This window comes from Manis javanica, chromosome 1 (assembly GCF_040802235.1).
Source record: "Manis javanica isolate MJ-LG chromosome 1, MJ_LKY, whole genome shotgun sequence".
Taxonomy (NCBI): domain Eukaryota; kingdom Metazoa; phylum Chordata; class Mammalia; order Pholidota; family Manidae; genus Manis; species Manis javanica.
This window is the reverse complement of record NC_133156.1, coordinates 115,231,078-115,253,657: the sequence shown is the minus strand read 5'-3', so window position 1 is coordinate 115,253,657 and position 22,580 is coordinate 115,231,078.

The following is a 22,580-nucleotide window of genomic DNA, read 5'->3' as shown; positions in this document are numbered from 1 at the left end:
TTGGGGTATGGGTGGGGACTTGATAATAAGGGTGAATGCAGTAACCACATTGTTTTTCTTGTGAAACCTTCATAAGAGTGTATATCAATGATATCTTAGTAATAAAAAAACAGAAACTCTAGATAATTAAGCAGGATGTGAATTAGTAAAAAAAATATTCAATAACTATTACAATGAGTCATGGCAGGTTATATTGTTGGAAATTAAGTAAATAGCCTCCCAAAGCTTAGTTGCTTATAAAGAGAAACAGGTTTATTACTCGCTCATGTCACATGTCTAACGCTGGTTGGCCATGGCCTCATCCATTCATTGCAGCTGCTCAAAGAACTGGGCTAATGGAGTCATTATTTTGACAAATGCTTTCAAAATCACTGCAGCAATGGGAAGAGAATACAGAAAATTGCACATTGGCTTGAAAACTTCTGCCACATCACTTCTGGTCCAGTTATTTTATTGAAACACATCTTATGGCCACACATATTTCAAAGGAAGTGGGACAGAGCAATCCTACTATGTGCTCAGAAGTAAGGAACAAAGGTGTTTGTGAGCATCTCTTCTGACCACTGCAGAACTTGGAGAATCTGCAGCAGGATGGGAGCATCAGACTTTCATTCCAAGTGGCCTAAAACAGAATTTAAAACCCCACTACATAACTGGTCCTCCAAAGACACCCTGATGATTCTGCTCAGTAGCATGACAACCTCCAACATCTGGCTTTGATGACCAGGGCGCTTCCACAGGACCATCTGATACCATGTCCTCTGACATGAAGCCTTACCACTGCAGTCATAGTCTCACCAGAATGGATCTTGTGTGGCCCCTACTTCCTTAATTATGCCACAAATAATTCTTATTGGAAGAACCCAGATCATTCTTATATTCCTGTGTAGCTGAGAATATGAGTTTTGGCATTTCCAGCTTCTGTCATAGGAAGTGGACCTTATCTTATGAAAGGAGTAATTTCATGAGCAAAGGAAGTAAATTCAGATGTTAAGTGGCAAAAAAAATATGCACACATATCTATATACATAAATATATAGCCACTGTACCAATACCATAGTGTTCATGTGTGTGTGCGTGCGTGTGTGTGTATGAAAGATAGAGATTTAATTATACAAACTTCATGGGAAAAGTAAATTGTTAAATTATTTTGCAGCAAGTTTGTTTACAGAATGAATTATTTCAACTAATCTGACAAATGAACCATTTTTCCTTTCAAGGTATCATTGCAAAATTTCTACCCTCCAATTATATATATACACACACACAGACTCTTGACTGAGTTTCACAATTCTTTTCAGTGTAGTTTGTGTAAACAATCCACATCCAGCCTCACTGAAAACCTTTGCTTCCAATATGCTAATAAAAGCACACGGAATTGGGATGTATAAGAAATTGTCTGAGCCATGCCCTTACAGTACATTTGTAACTAATATAATGCCCCCAAGGTAATACTCTATTGTAGTAGAGTCATGACTTAAAGAAATAACTCACTATAAAACATATTATTTCACTCTAATCTGATATTCAAGCATAGTGTTTGAACATCTTTCTTCAGGAGAAGTTTCTGTATTCTTTTACTTTGGCAGCCATATTTTAATCTTTAGTACTGAGTTTCCATTTCTACTTCAGTATTAGATAAAAGCCAGCTGTGTCCAAAAACAGGGTATTAAAAAGTGATCATTTTCTCTGGCCTTCATATTAATGAAAAGAAAACAAAATGACCAAAAAAAAATGACAAATAATGAATATGTCCTCTAGGGTTATAATTGAAATTCTGTCTTAAAGTCAATTGGTGTGATAAAGTAAAGCCATGTGGGCAAAAAAAAAGTCATTTTTTTAAACAAAGAAGGATAGTTAAGAAAGAAATCTCCACTGTATTTTCTCTCTTAATTAAAGTAGGTAAAATTAGAGTAACTGAAAGAAAAGAGGTATATCTAAGTTAAAAAAAAATCACTGTTAAATTAGGCAGTTCTAATAAAGTAGATCAGATGGAAAGATTACTCTTGTTCGGCAACTTAATAGGCATCAATATCCAAAAATATCAACTATACTTAAGAAAATTTCATACAGTTTCTTTTTTTCCAGAGGTACAATAGGATCATTTGAAATTTTGTACTTTCTTCTATGCTAAATTAAGTTTGTTTTTTTCATGTCAAGACTGACCATACACCATAACATAAGTAATTACTTCCATAGATTCTTACGGTATGAACATCTGGCCCATATTTGCTAATGATGATCATGTTTATATGTTACCGATAGACTGGACCTGGCATGTCAGTATAGTAATTTTGGCTATTGTGATGGCTGCTACCACCAAATGGAATATGTTGATGTTTCAGATCAACTGTTAAGACATCTGAAAGTATCAAAAGTATCAGATGAGTGATAACCTGGTCCAACCTGTGATGCTTGGAAATGTTCATTAATAACAATTTGCTTGAATCTAGATTTAGTAACATCATACATGGTATTTTGTATGGAATACCAGTCCTCAAATATCTAAAGTGGTTTAACCTCATAAAATCAATGGGAGAATTTTCTTGCACTTACTGTTAGATATTCATTTGGCTATAAGAAATGGACCAACAAATTCCTCTAAATACTCTGTAACTAATTATTGGCCTAAAAGATAAACTAGCAAACTAGCCCACAGGAAAAAGAGAGGATCCACCTTATTTCTCTGACAATTTGATCCAAATGTAATGTTCTCCCTTCTTAAGTAAAATGATTTCTAGGACCTAAAGCATATCAGATAACAGAAAGTAATCTGTATCTATTGAATCGGTACTATGTGTCAGATATACTATAAAGTATGAGAATTACTGGCATAAAGTAATGAGAATTACTTCCCAACTAATAAAATGTTGACTGTAAAAATTGTCTTAGAGATGAGAACTAGGATTTTCAAGATAGCTGTGCATTCATTGTATGAAAAGTGACACATACCACAAATTTGTCAGTCTCTAATTTCTGAAAAATCATTTTATGAAACATACATTTTAAAACAGGACTCAAATAATTTTGTGGAAAAGTTTAAGCTGTTTAAAATGAAAATTAGCATAAGATCACTTGCAAATCAGCAAACACTGGCAAAGAACAGTAAAGAAAAATGTCCAAAACAGAACAAAGACAAAAGTGAATATGTAACAAAAAGAGTGTAAGAAGATAAAGTATAAATTCCAACAAAAACCTAAAGATATTGGAAAGAAATGAAAAGGAAATTAAAATTAAAACTTAAAAGACTGACAAAATAAGGTCAGAATTCATGGAGCACAAAACCACGAAAAATTAAAAGAAAAAGTGATGAACGTAAGTAAGATTTATCCCATTTAAAGAGCATTTATTGAGTAAGCTTATGCATCTGGTATTGATTCTAACCAAGACAATCACAGACCTGACAAAGGAGCTATGGGCACGTACTGGTATGTTCATAGCCTCTAAGATTCCTTCCATTGGTTTATGTGTTTTTCATACTACAAATTATGATTTATCTGCTTAGTAATACTTTTAAAACATTATTGTATTATGCACAAATTCTCTTAAACATTTTACAGAAATGCGTTTAAGTATTTTCCATGAAACACATTCCCTCTGACAGCTCCAAGTGGCCACCCTTACCCAAAATTGGTAACTCCCCTTTGTGCTTATTGGACTTGTTCCTGTAAACTCTCCCACTCAGTTAATGGGACAAAATACCTAAATAAACAAGAAAGGGAAGACCTTTAAAACTTCTACTATCCCCAATAAAAGGACATCAGTTTGAATGATTGCAGCTCAGAGTTGACGCTCTATGACTGGCAGTATAGAGGTCCCCCCTCTACTGATGTGCCCCCAGGAATGACACCCACCCCACTAGGCTTCCAGAGTTTTCATACATTGGCAGTTTAAGTTGTTTGGCCTTTGGCCTTGTGCCTTCAGGGGTTAGAGGCATTGATCTAGGAGGAAAGATTAAATTAGCCATAGCTACACCAAAGAATAACTAAACTAAATAAAAAGGCAAAGAAGATGAAGGAATGAGGAAGCACATTAGATGGTAAAATGAGGAAGTCATTAAGCAAATGAAACCTTAGATTGAATAATTGGCAAAATTTCCTGAAACAAAAGAGCCCTTAAATTCTCAAGTTTTGCTGCACTGTGACCAAAGAGACTGAGCCGCCCTGGGGTCGGGTAACACTAGATTCCCAGCCTCTGGCAGCCGAGCTGGACTAACGACACCAGTCAGATCAGGGAAGTCCGCTTGATGCTTAACCCCCAGCTGTGTTTGTGGGAACATCAAGCTGGTGTTATTTCTCTCTCACTCTGGAAATGGGCAAAACAGTTCCAGGTAACTGTATCAACGGTCAATCTTCATAGTCTGCTGGGCTGAAATTTTTATTTTATTTTATTTTTTTACATTTCAGACTCATCTAGGCCAAAGCATCTGTAAGGCAGGATTCTTCCTATCTTAATGTCTGATATAGTGCCTGACACTGTAAACATGAATGATGGATGAATATGTCTGATAAGTTAGCCTGAAATATATGCTTGGGCAAAAAATTTTGAAGTAACCTCACGATATTTTCTAATTGCTCATTCTAGATCCTTCTGATTTCATTGCTTATACTGCTAAAAGTATGATTCAAAGGGGACTGTGGTCATATATAAATGTTTATTGCTTATTACATATTAAAATTTCACTGTATGTTGTACATGGAAAATAAGACACAGGATGTTGGTTTTAATCTTCAAGCTCATTGAGGTACCACTTCTCAAATTTTGTGTTGAGCACTAACATGCTCTTAATAAATGTGTGTATGCAAGGCAGTGGGGTAAGTGCATGAGTTGTAGAACACAAATAGCATTATACTCAGTGACTCCATAAGATACCACATGGCCTGGGGTAATTTTCTGTAGCAGAATCTAAATAGCATTGTTCATTTGCTAATGGTCTAAATTTCATAATTAGGACATGTTGCTGCTAAAGAACTCTAATTACTGATAAAAAGTAACTTTCATCATGACCTTCTCCCACTTAAGGAAAATGATCATTATAGCCTTTCAACCCCTTGATCATTCCAATAAAGTGTTTCTGAAAATGCCAAACACACAAAAGTATGGCTTGGTTTAGAGCTGCTTTTTAACTGGGAACTGATGGTTTATGTCTTCCTCAATGTCATGTATTTGGAATTAGAACCAGGTGAGAAGCAAAATAGCAAAGAGTGGACATCTCAGCAACCATTAGACTCGTGCTTTACTAAGGTTGCAAATTAGCCACAGTATTATTGCTGATAAGATGGGGCATTTTTTTCTCCTCTTTCACCACATCTGATACCACAGGCATTGCCAAGCAAGCCAAAAGGAAGTTTAGTCTATCAAGTTCGACTGCAGCAGTATGGTTCAATGATCTTAGCATCCATCAGACCCACTGGATCTCTGCAAATACAGATATATGTATGCCTCTATATAACATCAAAGTGAGGCTAGTTTTATGAAATGGTGACATAGGCTGCCTACGTGATATGATATAGAGAGTGTCTCTGTTAAAAAAGTAACTCTCTGGTTCTACAGTTCCTGAAAGTCCATTATCAGAATTTCTTTAGACTAATGTGTCTCCAATAAAAATTCAAATATCATTAAAAGGAAAACATGGCAAACTGTATTAGTGAAAATCTTGATTAGCTGAGAGCAAGCTATGAGCAGGGCACTTGGTAGACAAGTGTAATAGGGTATTGAAACAGCAAATGGTTATTTACTCATTCATTTAGAAAATAAGCACTGACTGGGAACCTATTTTATTATAGGCAATAATATAATTTTAGGGCAAAAAGATGCATGAGTGTGATCTTTGTATTCAGAGACCTTAAATTTCAAAATAAGGAAAGTTCCGTGATAGAAAAGGGGAACTATGGAAGCCAGTGGGAAGAGTGCCTGTCCTGGACTGGGATGAGGGGAATGGTGTGCAGGTTTGCTAGAGGAGACCAAATATAAGCTAATTTTAAAGGCATTATCCTGGAGTATGGTCTTACAGAGTTAAATCTGTTTTAACATTATATTAATGAAAAAATGCTACAGTTAACTTCCTTGACTCATAGAAGGTCAGGAATAATTTTTATGACTTCCTGGATATGACTGGTTTTACTATTGTAATTGCAACACGACCCATGAACTGTCAGCAGACATGTACCATTTTTCTAATTTGGCCCCTGCTTGTGAAAATTGAACAAGTATCTTAAACTTTTGGTACCTTACTTGCCTCATTTTGAAATGTGCCACTAGCATCCCCAGTCCTACTTTATTTATGTTTTCACTACCCAGAATGTGACTGGGTTTGATACTATGTCCAAAGTTCTGGTATAAGCAACAGGGTCCCCTTCCTCCCATCTTCAAAAGAATAAGGAAATGGTATGTGAGTGTTCATGACAAATTTTACTTATGTTATAATTTTGTACAGTAGCAACCAAATTTCTGTCCTTAGACAATAATTCATTGTATTTACCATCACATTTGAAAAGTTTTCTCTGGAAACATACTTTTTAAAGAAAATTATCTAAAGGAAAAAAATGCATTAACACTAGAGTTAATTTTTGCCACAAAACACAATTTAGTAAAGAATATGAAATAAGGAATGTCAGCTTCTTTAAATTTTCTTTCACTAGGCTTTCATTAATTTTGACCATAATTTTTAAGACCAAAGGAAAAAAAAGGCCTATTAAGAACAGAGCATAACCATACTTTACTAAAAGTGTTTTTTTCCGAATTATACTTTGCAAATAATGAATCAATTTTCCAAAGGGAAATCTGTTAATAAAAATAGCAGTTTTCAAAGACCCACCAAAATATATTTCTTCTTACATCTGTAGCTTTTTTAAAAGAATGAGTAAAAAGAATTCTGATTTTTCCCATAAAATTTTCTTGCATTATCTTAAGAGAATGAAATTATAAATCACAAAAAAACAAACATTAATGGAGCCCAGATTAATAAAAACATATACTCATAAGGGTATTCTTGATATGAATTTTTAAGACAATCTTCAAAATCTGCAAGCAGCTTTGAAAGGTGTGAATGTGGGTAGAGGAGATGTAACTAAGAACAACATAGCGTCAAAAAGAGTTGTTAAATGATCATGGAAAAAGCAAATTACTTCCTAGGGAAAATGCATCAAAAAGTTTGCAAGATAAAAACTAACCTCCATTTGAAATAGATTAGGAATGTATAGGCTTCCTGAGACAATCAACTTCCTGTTTGATAATATCAATGTTTGATGTACAAATGTTAGTAGCAGGGAGCTTATCATGATCAGAAAGAATAAGGTTGGCTCATCTGAAAACTTGAGAACTGCTCTGAATCCTTGTTAGCCAATGCCAGACGTGGGAGATATGGGCTGTCACAATGGCCTTGTGTCTCAGTATTGAAAACAGCATTTGTCCAGAATAACTGAGGTCATGGTAATGTGCAAGAGAAACTCATATTCTAAGGGTAGATTGGTTCTGTTATATTAATAACAGATTAATAAGCAATACTGAATATATTTATTCAATGTGAATATATTGAATATATTAATAAGCAATACTGAATATATTTACTCAACATGTTTATCCTTTCTTAGGACTGTTGACTACTTAAAAAAACTTTTTTTTAAATACTCAGATTCTATGAGATTTTCTTTGGCACCAGTTTTCACTATTTGGAATAAGGCCACTCTATGTAGAGATTTGTAAATTCCAAGTTGTAACTGGTAATCAGAAAGCCCTTCAAATTTTAGAACTTTGCATTCAGTTTTGAAGATAAGGTTTAGGCAAATGCAGGTTTACTACACAGGTAATTAAGAAGGAAAAAATCACCATTATGACAGCCACAGTTTTCTCCATCAATTACCTTTTTAAAGCATAATGTAGTATTTTTATACCAATATATGAAATCTTTGTTATCCAATGATCATAATGGATCATGAAATAATGAACAACCCTATTTGTGAACTAATTCACCAGTCATTGAATTTGAAAATAGGATCCTACTAAAAACCTTTTTCTTATCACTAACTGTCCTGTCACAATGTCCAATTCATGTTGTGATGCTGGGAAAAGGATATAGACTAACAATTAATGGTAATAAAGCCTTAGTGAATTTTGCTATGGAGCTGCTGTACCACAGGCCATGTGATCATTTTAGCTATGCTTCACATTGCTACTGAAATGTTTCATTTAGACTCACTCAGCTGCCAGCTGGAGGAATTCCAGGAGCATGGCATGTTGGCCACACTCCTGGGTACCATGAGCCTTCTCTCTCTCTCTCTCTCTGAGAAGTTACATAATACTGAGAGGCATGCTGCCCTCACCTGGAGAGTACGTACAAGGCTAGGATTCTTCTGAGATCCACGGACGAGAGCCACTACAGGACTTTGGTACCAGGCAAAAGACAAGATACTCTTGGCAGAGAAGACTCTTTTCTCAGAAACTAGGCAAAAAGCTTATTTCATACTTCAAGCGGCAGAATCCTGTTGATTGCTTTGCACAAGGGCTATCTCTGGACTTGCTCTTTATGGCATTGATTGCTCATTCTAGTGCTCTTAGAACTACAAGGGCAGTGTGCTGCCGGCTTGACTTGTTCCCAGCCCCAGCAACTGGGCCAGAAATGCAGCTGCATAAAAGGAAAACTTGGAGGATAGAAACTCCTTCCACATAGCTGTACTAGGTAAGGGCTTGCCAATACTTTTTTGAAGGTTTGTATTTTTAGGGCAAAAACCACTTGCATATTTTCTAATGATAATCTAATAAAACTAGAAATCAGCAATACAATATAGAAATATTGGAAATCAAGAAACACTTATAAGTAACCTCTGAACCAGGAACTGAAAATAAAGCTTATCTATGAGACCTACAAATGCTGTACTTATGGGAGAATTTAAAACCTTAATACCGGAATTATTTCAGAGTTATAGTGAATAAATTTGAATAGTAATGACATAAATGCCTACATGTAAGGCAGGTATAGGGTTTTTTGGGGTTTGGTTTTTTTTTGTCCTATGAAATTTTCCCTCATAGGTGAATCATTGTATATTTGAATTCTTACAAAGCCTTTCATAAAATATCATGCTCTCAGTTTGTCTTAAAAAACAGTGATCTATTCGAGGAAGACATATTAGCCTTACGTAACAGTACTCACTGCTAATTTGGGATTATTATAAAGTTTACCTGACAGAATTGGTTAAAGACGGTAGTAAAGAAATTGAATGCAGATTTAGTGACTGACCTTGAGTACATGATATTATAAGCTTGGGATTTTCTGAGAAATGTGGATTTAAAAAATTTTTCAGGGTAAAAATATAGTAATTTCAGTTTGGAGATCATAAAAATTCACTTTGGAAGAAATCAGAATAAACTGTCTGATGTCTTGCAAGTAAGACTTTAGTGTGTGAAGAAATTCCAGTGAATCATTAGCTGTAGATTCGAAAAGTGCCGGAGCAGAAATCTCTAGGGGAATCCATGCCTAACCATGAGTTGCTATAATAGAATCAAGATTTTCTGAAAAAATAAATCAAGAAATTAAAATAAATATAAATTTTCATAGAACTAAGATACTGATAATGTGAGGTAGGAGCAAGCAGTCATATAAAATATCCCAGTGGGAATACTGCGAATGAAATGTAGAATTGTTTCAGTAAGGAGCTCATCAGAGAGGATGAACAGCCAGATAATGAGAGTGGGTTAGAATTTCAGATCAGATAACTTGTCCAGAAGATAACAAAAGGTAATAAAGAATTGAGAACTAAAACATCTAAGAAAGTAAGGAAGTGTCGATCTCTTTATATATAGGAATATCTAAAAAATAAGTATAAATAGAGGGAATGGATTATTTAAATAATCACCAAGAGTTTCCAAAGTAAGGATATTTGAAAATCAAAGGATAGATCAATATCAGATAATGTTGAATGTCATTCCTTATTTTAATGGATCAAAAGGAAAATAATATTCCCTCGGTGGATTTAGGGAGGGCAATAAAAATGTTACCATCTATTTATCATTTGAAACTCTCAAAATACTAGAAATAGAAAACTTTCTTAACTGTACAAGGTTGTATACACAAATCTCTACAACTATAATATTTAAATAAACTTAATGATATTAAGAGCAGGATTAAAACAAGGATGTTCAAAATCATTATATTATTTAACACTGTATTAGAAGCCCTGGCTAATGCATAAGAAAGAAAAATACATATAAGAATTAGAAGGTAAGAAATAAAACTATTGTTATTTGTAGATTATATAAGCATCCATTTAGAAAACTTCCCAAAACCAATAGCTAGTCAGAGCTTACCAACCTAAAAATATATCATTTTTAGAAAGCAACAAAATTAGATTATCTGTTAATACTTAAAAATGTGTAAGATCCTTACAGATAAAATTTTTAAAAACTCTCTTGAAGAACATCACAGAGTTAAGCACACATACCCTGTTCACTGATTAGATTACTTAACATTGTAAAGATCTCCAATCTTGTAACCTTCAAGGTTTTTTAGCTACAATATTCAAAATCCTCCAGGAAATCATATAAAGAATGCTTTTTTAACAGTAAATTGGAAGAGTCATATTTGTCATAACACTAATATAATAAAAAATGCTGTTGCAGGAAAGGACAAATAGTCAAACAGAATATAGAAACCAGAATTAGATTATTATATATTATATCATATTATATATTATTATAATTTGGTTACATGTATTATATTATAGACATAATGTGAACTCAGTGTTTGGTTTAGCAAATAAGCATTTTAATTCTGTGCAAAATGATGGTTCATTTAATGAATGGCACTGAATAATTCACTAAGTATTTGGGGAAAAAAAAGCCTAGGTTATGTTATATGTAAAAATAAATTCCAGGCTTTCAGGAATAGTAGAATATGTCATTTATACCAAGCCTTCTGCTGAAAACAGACAAATAAACAACAAAAACAAAACAAAACTAGAGTAGCTAAACAAATCGAAGTAGAATCTTTTAAAAAGAATTAAAAAACTACAAAGGAAAAAAATTGGGGGTTCCATTTCAAGAAAAGAAGCAAATGAGGTAACCCAATATTTTCCCTTTGTTGTCTTTGCACTTCTCATTCCTGTTTCCTACTTGAGGAGGTTGACCTGCATGTACATGAATTGTTCTACTGTCCTCAGAGAAATTTACAGCTTTAAATGTATACTGTAGAAAGGAAGTATTAAAAGGGTACCATAAATAAGCCCCAAAGAAAGTAGAAGGAAAATAATAAATAAATAACAGAAATTAATGAAAATAGCAAACAAACATAAAATAAAAGGTGTCAAGAAAACCAAAGTACATAGTAAAGACAATATGAAGGAACAAGAGGAAGGAAGATTTATTCTACTAGTTATTAAGACTAATAGGTAAAATCTATAGTTATTAAAACAGTGTGGTGTTGACCCAGGATGGACAAATAGACCAGTGAAAAGAGACTCAAACAGACCCACCTCTAGGGCTGCCCCCCAGGGTAGGGAGAACAGAATGGTCTTTCAGTAAATGGATGATATGGAAAATAACAATGGGGGAAAAACATAGCTTTACCCTCATCTCATACCATACATGCCATTAATTCCACCTAGATTAAAGATAAAAATGTGAAATGCAAGACAATAACATTTCTGGCAGATAACAAAAGACATCCTCATATCCTTGGAGTAGAGAAAAAATTCCTAAACACAGCACAAAAAGCACTAACCATAAAGGAAAAACATGATATATTGGGCATTTTTAAAACTGAGTTACTTGATTTTCATCAAATGGTACTAACTGAATAGTAAAAAGGCAACATAGTGGAAGAGGAGGATATCTGTGACATTTAAATCATCAAGAGAAGATATCTAAATATTTAAAGAATGATCACAATTCAATAAAAGACAACCCCATAGGAAAATAGACAATTGAAACTTAAAAGTAAAGAAGATATTCAAGACCAATGGACATATGAAAAAGGGCTTAAAGTCTTAAGGATGAGAAAAATGTACACTAAATCCAAAATGAGATATTGCTACATGCCCCCCAGAATGTCTAAAATTAAAAGACAAACAATACAAGGTACTGGCTATCACAGATAAGGACAGTAACTCAGGCAAGAGCTATGCCAAAGGTCAGTAAGCATAGAATATTTCTTAACTTCACTGATAAGAAGATGCAAATTAAATGGCCCAAGTGTAAGTTACAAGATCATTTTGGATATTAATCTCTTAATATTTACTAAAAGTAACAATACATTCATCCTTTGACTTTGCAAATTCAATTTTGACAGTCAGTTCCATAGAAATTAAAGTGTAAAGATAAACGTTCAACATGTTTATTTCAGCATTTTTGGTAGTGGCAACATATAGGGGAGGGCAGATCAGTGAATATGCTATATAGACACAGACACACATACATGCACAGAGTCACACAAAAATTATTGCATAAGTAATACTATAGATACTATGTATCTATTAAAACAAATGTGCTAATCATTCAACTATATTGATATAAATGATTGTTAGGGACACATAGCTCGACTTAAAAAAACTGCAGTTATTGTTGATTTAAAAAAATTGAAGGTAGATAACAAAATCAAAATGCAAATACATGAATATATGTTTGTAAGTGGGGAAAAACGTATGGAAGAAAACACATTAGGCCATTGACATGTTTTTTAGGGCAATGGCTGTAAAGATTTCAAGGAAGGAAGAACTTGTTAACCTTTTCTTTACATGACTTGTTTCCCAAATCAGTAAGTATGTAGCACTTCTGTAATTTTTATAACAATGTAATGAAAATAGAATTGTGGCTAAAAAATTTAAAGCAAAACCAAATAGCTATAATTTTCATGCTCTGGCAAAACATCTTATGACCAAAAACTTCACCGAAAATTTCATTTACAATTAAACTCTCAAGATGCCAAGTTTTTCTAGGATGTTCATTGGTGGGTGTGATAAAAGCCAGGATTCATTAGGCTAGGTATGTTTGCTTTCTGTGAATCATTGGTATCTTTATGCATGACTAATATGGATATTTGTAATTGATAGATTTTGTTATTTAGAAAAAATCATGGCATATTTTGAAGAACTCTTTTCATATTGAATCATCTTGACAGTTTACTTGGCATGCTCAGTGCTGTGTGTTTCTTACACATTTTTATAACTACTTTATAATGAGCATCATTAAAAGAAGGATAGCACTTTTGCTGAATGTCTAAAATCAGACAGTGATTTGTTAATGAGCTGCATTTTGAGGATCATTTTTTGTTGTTACATCAAAACAATGCTGGGCTGAGGAATCATATAATGCCTTTGTCTTTCATTTTCAATGAAAATAACCATTACAGATGAAAGTAACCATTACAGAGAGCATCAGTGGCATTTTCTCAGTTTAAAAAAAGATGTATTCTACATGTTATCTATATCTTTTTAATTTAGCAAGACTGTGAATTATAAATTAGATCCATATCATCTCTGTATTTTTAAATATTTTTTCATGTTTTGAGCAGCTAAAGGATATACATACAAACCTAGGGTGATCTTAAATTTCTTCATTTTGCCAATTATTCATAAAAGATACTTCTAGGAAGCAACGTGAATATGCACTTCTTGGGTGACTCTTAATAACATACTAGTTTTTAACCTTTGTATGTGAAGAATTAGTAATGTGTTATATGTTTCAGTGTCCTAACTCTTGTCTGAACTTGTTTCAGAAAGTGATCTGCATAATAAGTTAAATCACATTCAATAAACGAGGTATCCCTAGCTTTGTTTTCTTTTCACTTGAATTATTATTATTCACACATCATCATCACTTAAAGTTTGACAACAAGAATCAACTTTCCCTTGTTTGAAATATTTATTAACAGTGCAGAAGTTACTCAAAAAAATTTTTTTACTTACGGTTGGCTCTTTTTTCCCAAAAGGGATCATATTTAGATAACAATCTTCAGAACTACTAATTTGTATGACTTTTCTTTAGAGAGCTGATTTTAATGATCCATTATCATTAATAGATTTTAAATAAATATGCATATATGTTTACTTATTTCAAATTATGGATGGACTTGGATTTAATAATCAACCTCATATGCAAAACTGTTACTTAGAATTAAGGATTCGCTTTGTGGTAACAAAATAAGAGCAAAAGCTGTACAGTAACTATACAGGAAAAAGTCCTTGATGTCAGTCTTGGCAATGATTTTTTGGATTTGATACTAAAAGCAAAGGCAACAAAAGCAAAAACAAACAAGTAGGACTACATCAAGCTAAGGAGCCTCTGCAGAGCAAAAAAAAACAAAACCATTGTCAAAATGAAAAAGCAACCAACCTATGGAGTGGGAAAAAAATATTTGTAAATCACATATCTGATAAGGGGCTTTTATCCAAAATATATGAATAACCCATACAATTCAATAGCAAAAACCCCAAATAATCCAATAAAAAAAATAGGTAAAGGAACTGAATTTTTTCAAAATGAAATTCACAAAAACCATTTTTCCAAAGAAGACATACAAAATGGTACATGAACAGTGCTCCACATCACTAATCAGGAAAATGCAAGTCAAAATGACAATGAGTTATGACCTCATAACTGTTAGAATGACAATCACCAATAACAGAAGAGACAAGTCTTGGTGAGGATGGGGAGAAAAGGGAAACCCTTGTGCACTGATAGTGGGAATGTAAACTTGTACAGTCTTTATTGAAAACAGTATGAAGTTTCTCAAAAAATTAAAAACAGAACTATTGTATATGATCCTGTGATCCCATTTCTGGGTATTTAACCAAAGGAAATAAAACAGGATTTCAAAAACATATTTCACTACCATGTTCACTGCAATATTATTTGTAATAATAGTCAACATATAGAAGCAACCTAAGTGTCCATTAACAGATGAACGGGTAAGGAAAGATGTGGGGTACACACACACACACACAGGAATATTACTCAGCCACAAGAAAGAAGGAAATCCTGCCATTTGCAGTAACATAGATGGAACTTGAGGGCATTCTGCTAAATGAAAAAAGCCAAACTAAGAAAGACAAATGCTACATGGTATCACTTTAAGGTGAAATCAAAAAGAAAACAAAGTCAAATTCATAGAAACAGAGAGTAGAAAGGTGGTTGCCAGGGGCTGGGGGCTGGGAAAATAGGGAGAGGTTGATGAAAGGGATAAATAGGGTCTGAGGATCTAATGTAAAACATAGTGACTCTAGTTAATAATACTGTATTCTATAACTGGAATTTGCCAAGAGAGAAGAACTTAAATGTTTCACCCTTCTTCCCCCTAAAACCACAACTCATAAGGATTCAAAAATTTAAAAAGAAATTCACAAAACTTCCATTAACCTCATTGTCATTTTTAAATGTCTTCCTCTTCTTATGTCTTTCTACCATTATATGAATCTGTATTACATATTTTGGTGAATTGATTATTTTCCCTGTATGGACAAATCATAGCTCTTTCTGCATACAAACTCTGTTTTTTAAATTTTTCTTTTACCTTAAATATTACTGCACCAAATCGCTAATTGGCATTTTTCTTCACAGGCTTTTTCAAATTGAAAATGCAGTTCTGTGTTCTGACATGTATTTGGTTCATTGGTGGACAGTGGTGCTGCATGAAATATCATTGTGCACAAATTTGAGAGGGAACATGAAACACGGTGTGTCCTTAGGAGGTTTCTGCAGTGTGGATGTGTGCCTGTTGTGTCACATGAATGCTTGCTGCCAGTGCTCACCTCTCAGAATGAAAACCCACAAAACCCATTGGCAATTAGCATGCGCCCACATAATGAGATTTATGTATTATGTCATCAAATTAAAATGCTGAAGTAAGCCTTTAGAGGGTGCATTTTAAAAGTTTATGCAAACAAACCATGGACTAAACATAATGTCAACAATGCAAGCACATGTGAGCAAGAAAAATTGCAGTCCTCACATTCTCTAATTTTTAAGAAAGCATTTGCTAAAAATAATAAAATTACCCAAGAAAATCAGACAAAGAAATGGAAATAATGGAGAAAACTATTTGTGTGGATTTATAACAAAGGCCAATGACACTGAACTTTGAGTATAAACTGTACTTTGAGATATTAACCAGTGAAAGTATAGAAAACACTTATGAATAAAAATACATATATTAAGAAGGCATGCCTTACAATTTTGTATAGGTGAGTTCTATAAATGCAAACACTTAGGAAACCAGGTTATAATGAACTTTGGTGGTTTATTTTCTGCCTTCCTTCTGGGAACACTGAGCTCTCTAATGCCAAGGAATTCCACTACAGATGAGAAATACATAATATTTTTTTATATAGTTCAGTGTTTTAGGTTATTCAAAGGATAAACAGACTTAGATCTACCATCAAGGAATTTACAGTTTGTTGGTAACTAATTAATTGTGACTAATGGAGACATTTTTCCAATGTATATAACACAATCCCTAACAAAACTTTGTTGCCTATGAGAATTTAAAGTTGATCAGTACCCAGCACCACTTTATGAAACTCAAACTATAATCCTGCAGAACTAAAACTGATTTCTTACTTGCTTTTTGCATTTTAATTGCTTATTTTTAGTTTGCCTTAAATGCTTTTGGCAACCCCTCTTCAATATACACAAATCCCCCCAAATGAAATATTAGTCCAGCAATGAAATGTATCAAAGTTGCAGACTGTATATTCTGAAATATAAACTCTTCTGGACAGAACATTGTCATTTACAAAAAAAAGGAAAATAGAGAAAAATTAAAACAAACTAACAAAGACCTCTTCATCTTTGTTCATTGGCAGTATAAGTTCAATTAAAGGTATGATACAGCAGCAGACAAAATCAATTTTAAAAATTAGGTATCTGGATAGTGCTGGCAAAACTGGACAGCTACATGTATGAGAATGAAACTGGATCACTGTCTAACCCCATAAACAAAAGTAAACTCAAAATGGATCAAAGACCTGAATGTAAGTCATGAAACCATAAAACTCTTAGAAAAAAACATAGGCAAAAATCTCATGGACATAAACATGAGTGACTTCTTCATGAACATATCTCCCTGGGCAAGGGAAACAAAGGCAAAAATGAACAAGTGAGACTATATCAAGCTAAAAAGCTTCTGTACAGCAAAGGACACCATCAATAGAACAAAAAAGGTATCCTACAGTATGGGAGTACATATTCATAAATGACAGATACGATAAAGGATTGACATCCAAAATATATAAAGAGCTCACACGCCTCAACAAACAAAAAGCAAATAATCCAATTAAAAAATGGGCAGAGGAGCTGAACAGTTCTCCAACGAAGTAATTCAGATGGCCAACAGACACCTGAAAAGATGCTTCACATCGCTGGTCATCAGAGAAATGCAAATTAAAACCACAATGAGATATCACCTCACACCAGTTAGGATGGCCAACATCCAAAAGACAAACAGCAAATGTTGGTGAGGATATGGAGAAAGGGGAACCCTCCTACACTGCTGGTGGGAATGTAAACTAGTTCAACCATTGTGGAAAGCAGTATGGAGGTTCCTCAGAATGCTCAAAGTAGAAATACCATTTGACCCAGCAATTCCACTTTTAGGAATTTACCCTAAGAATGCAGCACTCCCGTTTCAAAAAGACAGATGCACCTCTATGTTTATCGCTGCACTATTTACAATAGCCAAGATATGGAAGCAACCTAAATGTCCATCAGTAGATGAATGGATAAAGAAGATGTGATACATATACACAATGGAATATTACACAGCTATAAGAAAAAAACAGATCCTACCATTCGCAACAACATGGATGGTGCTAGAGGGTATTATGCTCAGTGAAATAAGCCAGGCAGAGAAGGACAAGTACCAAATGATTTCACTCATATGTGGAGTATAAGAACAAAGGAAAACTGAAGGAACAAAACAGCAGCAGAATCACAGAACCCAAGAATGGACTAATAGTTACGAAAGGGAAAGGGACTGGGGATGATGGGTGGGAAAGGAGAGGTAAGGGAGGGGAAAAAGAAAGAGGGCATTACAATTAGCATGTATAGTGCGTGGGGGCCACGGGGAGGGCTGTGCAACACAGAGAAGACAAGTAGTGATTTTACAGCATCTTACTACGCAGATGGACAGTGACTGTGAAGGGGTATGTGGGGGGACTTGGTGAAGGGGAGAATCTAGTAAACATAATGTTCTTTCTGTAATTGTAGATTAATGATACCAAAAAAAAAATTAGGTATCTGGAGATATAAAGGAAACCAGGTCACATCAAACTAAGACTTTAGATTGAAAGAAGTAGAATCTTAAAGCATTTTGACCTCATATTCCAAAGAACATGAAGGAGAGAAATATGTAAAAAAAAAAAAAGAAAAATATAAAGTCTCTTTACAAAGGAAAAAATATGTTGCTAAAGAACAAATTCAAAGGAAAAAATATGTTGCTAAAGAACAAATTAACAACTCAAAAATATAGTTTGTTTATCTCATGCCTTTTTTGATCCAAAAGGGATTTTGAAATCAAATGAATAAAGAAATGTATACTGTTTCACAGAAATATATGAATAGTACAGATGTTTCAACTATATGACAAAAGTTCAAAGAGTTAGAGGAACAGGACATAAACAGATAACATACTACTAAATTATTCATCTTAAAGAAAATGACATCATCATTCACGGAGCTAACCTTCTAATTTGTGGTGGATATCTGAAGAATTCTTAGTTCTCCAAATCATTTGTTATTCTTCCAGCTGCCAAAAATAGCAGCTAACTTACTTTGTTTCATTTAAGTAACTAGATAATCACATTTTGTAATAATATTTAACTGGTATGTTTTTTAATTCATTGTGAAATCACTTCCAGTAATTTACAAAAATATAAAAGCACACACACTTGCTCACTTATAAGCTCTCAATACTTGGGCAAGAACATCAGGCATGTCAAAGTTCTTGTTTCTTCCCATCTCTGACTCCAAAAAGGTGAAGAAAGATGAGAATTAATGCAATTCAGCAAGATAGTGTGATATTCATCCTCTGAATCAGTTCAGTTCATTAGATTAAGATTACGATAATGCAGTAAGCATGTGTTTGAGCTCTTAACCCAATAATTTTTAGTTACGTCAGACCTCATAGTCTTCTTCAGCTCTTAATATAATTATCTCATGTTTAATTTTGCATTTGTTTTCTAAACATAATACATTCTCTGGCAACCCAGACCTCACTAAGGCTCTTGCCTAAATAAATATACTTTCTATTTAGTGCACACCATGGGAAAATTGTCTTTGTCAAAAAGCTATAGACTATACACAAAAACATTAATAAATGCATAACAATAATATAATACTCACACTCCAGAAAGGCAAACTCACCTGATTCAAGAACTATACATGAACTGTGGCATTATAATCACTACTACTCTGTGTTTGTAATTCTGGGAGTAAATCCATTCAGTGATTGTAACAGTATGAAAGCTAGAATGGTAGCAGGTTGGGAGATAGGAGTAAATGTCACCAAAACCCGAGTAATGAACAGATCCCAGAAGTGTGTGCAGAACCTAAGTCCAAGAATTTTGGAAAGGGATGTTCATCAAACCAATGGGATTGAAGCAGATGTAGAAAATGAACTGAGGTGCCAAAAATCCAGGAAATCAGAAGATGGAAGTAATTGCAAGCAGGTCCAGGAAGGAAAGAGGTTTCTGTTATAAAATGGCATATGGGTTGCAGCCCATGATCCAGCTGGTCTCAGCTCTACACAAAAGTATCTGTTGAAGGCAGAGGGAAATCACAAAATCAAAATATCATAAACCAGAATTGACAAGAAACCCATTACCAGCATCTAAGAGGAATTTTCAGAAACTGCAAAGCTAAGAGACTTGGTTGAGAATTATAATAGGTATTCCAACCTTACTTTGCCCGATTAAAAGCAGATAAAATTTTTTCCTCTCTGCGGTTTTCCCTGATTCAGAAATAAATCTTCATCTGAAACAAGGAACTATCTATTATATGGGGGCCATATTTTGAGATTCCTCTTCCCTCCACACATCCCAGTGATGGTTACTGCCATAACTATCTCCCTTTGTATATTTAGAGACTATAAAAAAAACAGAAATTAACTGGTCAGGAATGTGTGCACATGTATGTGTTTGTGTTGGGGAGGTGCTGTCTAGTGATTCTTCACAACATCGGAGAAGGTATATTCCCTAGAAATGTAGTGTTACAGAAAGATATTAATGAGAAACAACTGAGAACAATGAATACTGCATGTTTGGAAGGCACTTCATTATTCAGAGTGCTGCAAAGTTAGGCACTGAAGTCCTGGAGAGCCCACCTCAGATCAGCAGCCCCTCACAGGCACTTAGTTAAAATGTATTAGGCCAAGAATTATATGCATCAACTTATTTCTGTTGTTGTCCTGGGAAGGGATTCTGTCAGTATGTAAGTATATAGAGGGTCAGTGGCAGTTCAATCAATGGAATTGGGACATCCAAGGGAGATGGTGAGTTTATTTTTTCAGCAGACATCTCTGGGGTTATTCATGTCACATCAATGAGATTCAGCCGCATATAAACTATTGTAACTATTGGCGACTTTCTGATACGCACCAAGAAGGGAATATCCCACACCTGGAATCCTGCAGCACCATTCTCACTAGGCCACTGTTAGTGAACTGAGAATGTAAACAAGGCAGTGGTTCCACATTTTAAGTTTAAGATATGTGCTTGTCACAATGGGTAATAGTTAATTCACTCTTTTACTTTGACTTAAAATAATTGAGAATGTAAGTTGAGATTTTAGAAGCAGAGTGGATGAGCAGAAGCATAAACACATGTTTTGCTTGCCTTCTCCATCAATAATATCATTGATCCCACTGTGTGGATTTAAGTGGGCTGTGAAGGCAATTTTAACACAGGACTTTCAAAACAGCTTGTTAACAGCAGCCACAATGAATTACGGATTAACTCTTGTGATTCAGATGCAGGGCAGTATATATCTGGATGTATATACTTTAAGATGTTTGCTACACCAGACATACCTGAAATTCCTCTTAATATTGTATAGCTATTCCTTTAAAAAAAGCTTTTGTGAATCTCACAGAGACTTTGCTCTGTATCAACTTAACATTTCTTCCTGGTCCCTTAAGATATGCCCAGATATGTTCTTGTTGGTCAGATCCGTTGATTTGGGTTCATGTCTATTTTGGCCACTTACATAGCTTTGGTCCTCAAAGTCAGATGCTCTGTCTCCTTGCTAGCCTTGCCCTACAACAGCTGCCAAACTGTTTTTATTTTAGCTGAACTTTTTGAAAGAGGCTTTAAGCCTATTGATTTAGCCCCTTTCCTTATTTTACCAACTCTATCCCTTCATCTGCCCTGTGCCTGTTCAACCCCTAACATAATCTTTCTCTCTCCCACTTCAAATGAGGCTATTGCTTGAATTTGTAAATTTAGTTGGGACATTGTATAGGCAAAGCCAAAAAGCCAAAACAAATTGATAAAAATCACATACTTTGCAGTTTTTACTTCATATGCTTTGCTTGATTTCCACATGGAGAAATCTGATGTCAGTGGGAACCAGGGCCAGAAAGTGAAGACAGCTTTGAGCCCTCTTTTGAGCAGATAAAAATGTAAACAGATGTAATTAAAAGATTGCAAAAATTCTGAGCAGATAATAGGTTATAAGGATAATTATTATCAGGTTCTCCTATTACCTGAAATATTTAAAACTAATTTATTTGGGAATACTTCAGATGTTGTTCTTTACATATAAGAAAATTTTCACTGCTGTATATTCTGGAAAATATTTTTTTTTTCTCTGCAAAAAATTTTTTTCTCTGCATATTGAGATTTTCCAACAGACTTGTTGCTGCCTATGTCTCATTTCAACCCTCCCACTTAAATCTTCACATCTGGAGAAGTTTGGGTTTAGACTTGTCATTTAACTCTTCTCCAACCATCTTCACTGCACATTGTATATCACTCTATTTGTGGCTTTTTTTCTTTCCCCAGCAATGCACATGGCTCAGGTATAGAGGAGGTGTGAAAATGTATAGACGGACTCTGGAAGGTTTTTGACTCTTGAAACTATCTAAAAATAAAATTTCCAAGTCTGAGTTCTTACTGAGCTTCTGAGCTTGTACACAGTTAATTTACTGTTCTATCTGTCTTGATACTGAACTGATGTTTTTATTTGTTTAATGTGAGTGGTCTTTCTAATCCCATTAAGTGGAAACAAAGTTTACAAATGTAAATCCATTTTACTTTGATTTAGTACTTTAGCAAGACCAGGCTTCACAAATCAAGGCCTGAACTTTTGACAGCAGGAGTAGTTTCAAAAAAGTGCTTTCCCCCTACATTGAAGAGAAAAGGACTGAGACCCTCTCTAAGGATTCCTTTTTCTCTTCTAAAGATAAACACTGGGAGTGTGGGAGGTTGAAAGGATCAAGGTCTTGGCAGAGTCCTTCTGTCCAGAAGTAACTGTTGATCCTAAAAGCCTGAGGTCCTGCAGGTGGAATATTACAGTGGGATTATTCCTGATGTTTTTCTCTTGTTAAATCAATCCCCATTCTTTGAAGGGAAAAAAAATCACCTGGAAATCTCTGTGAG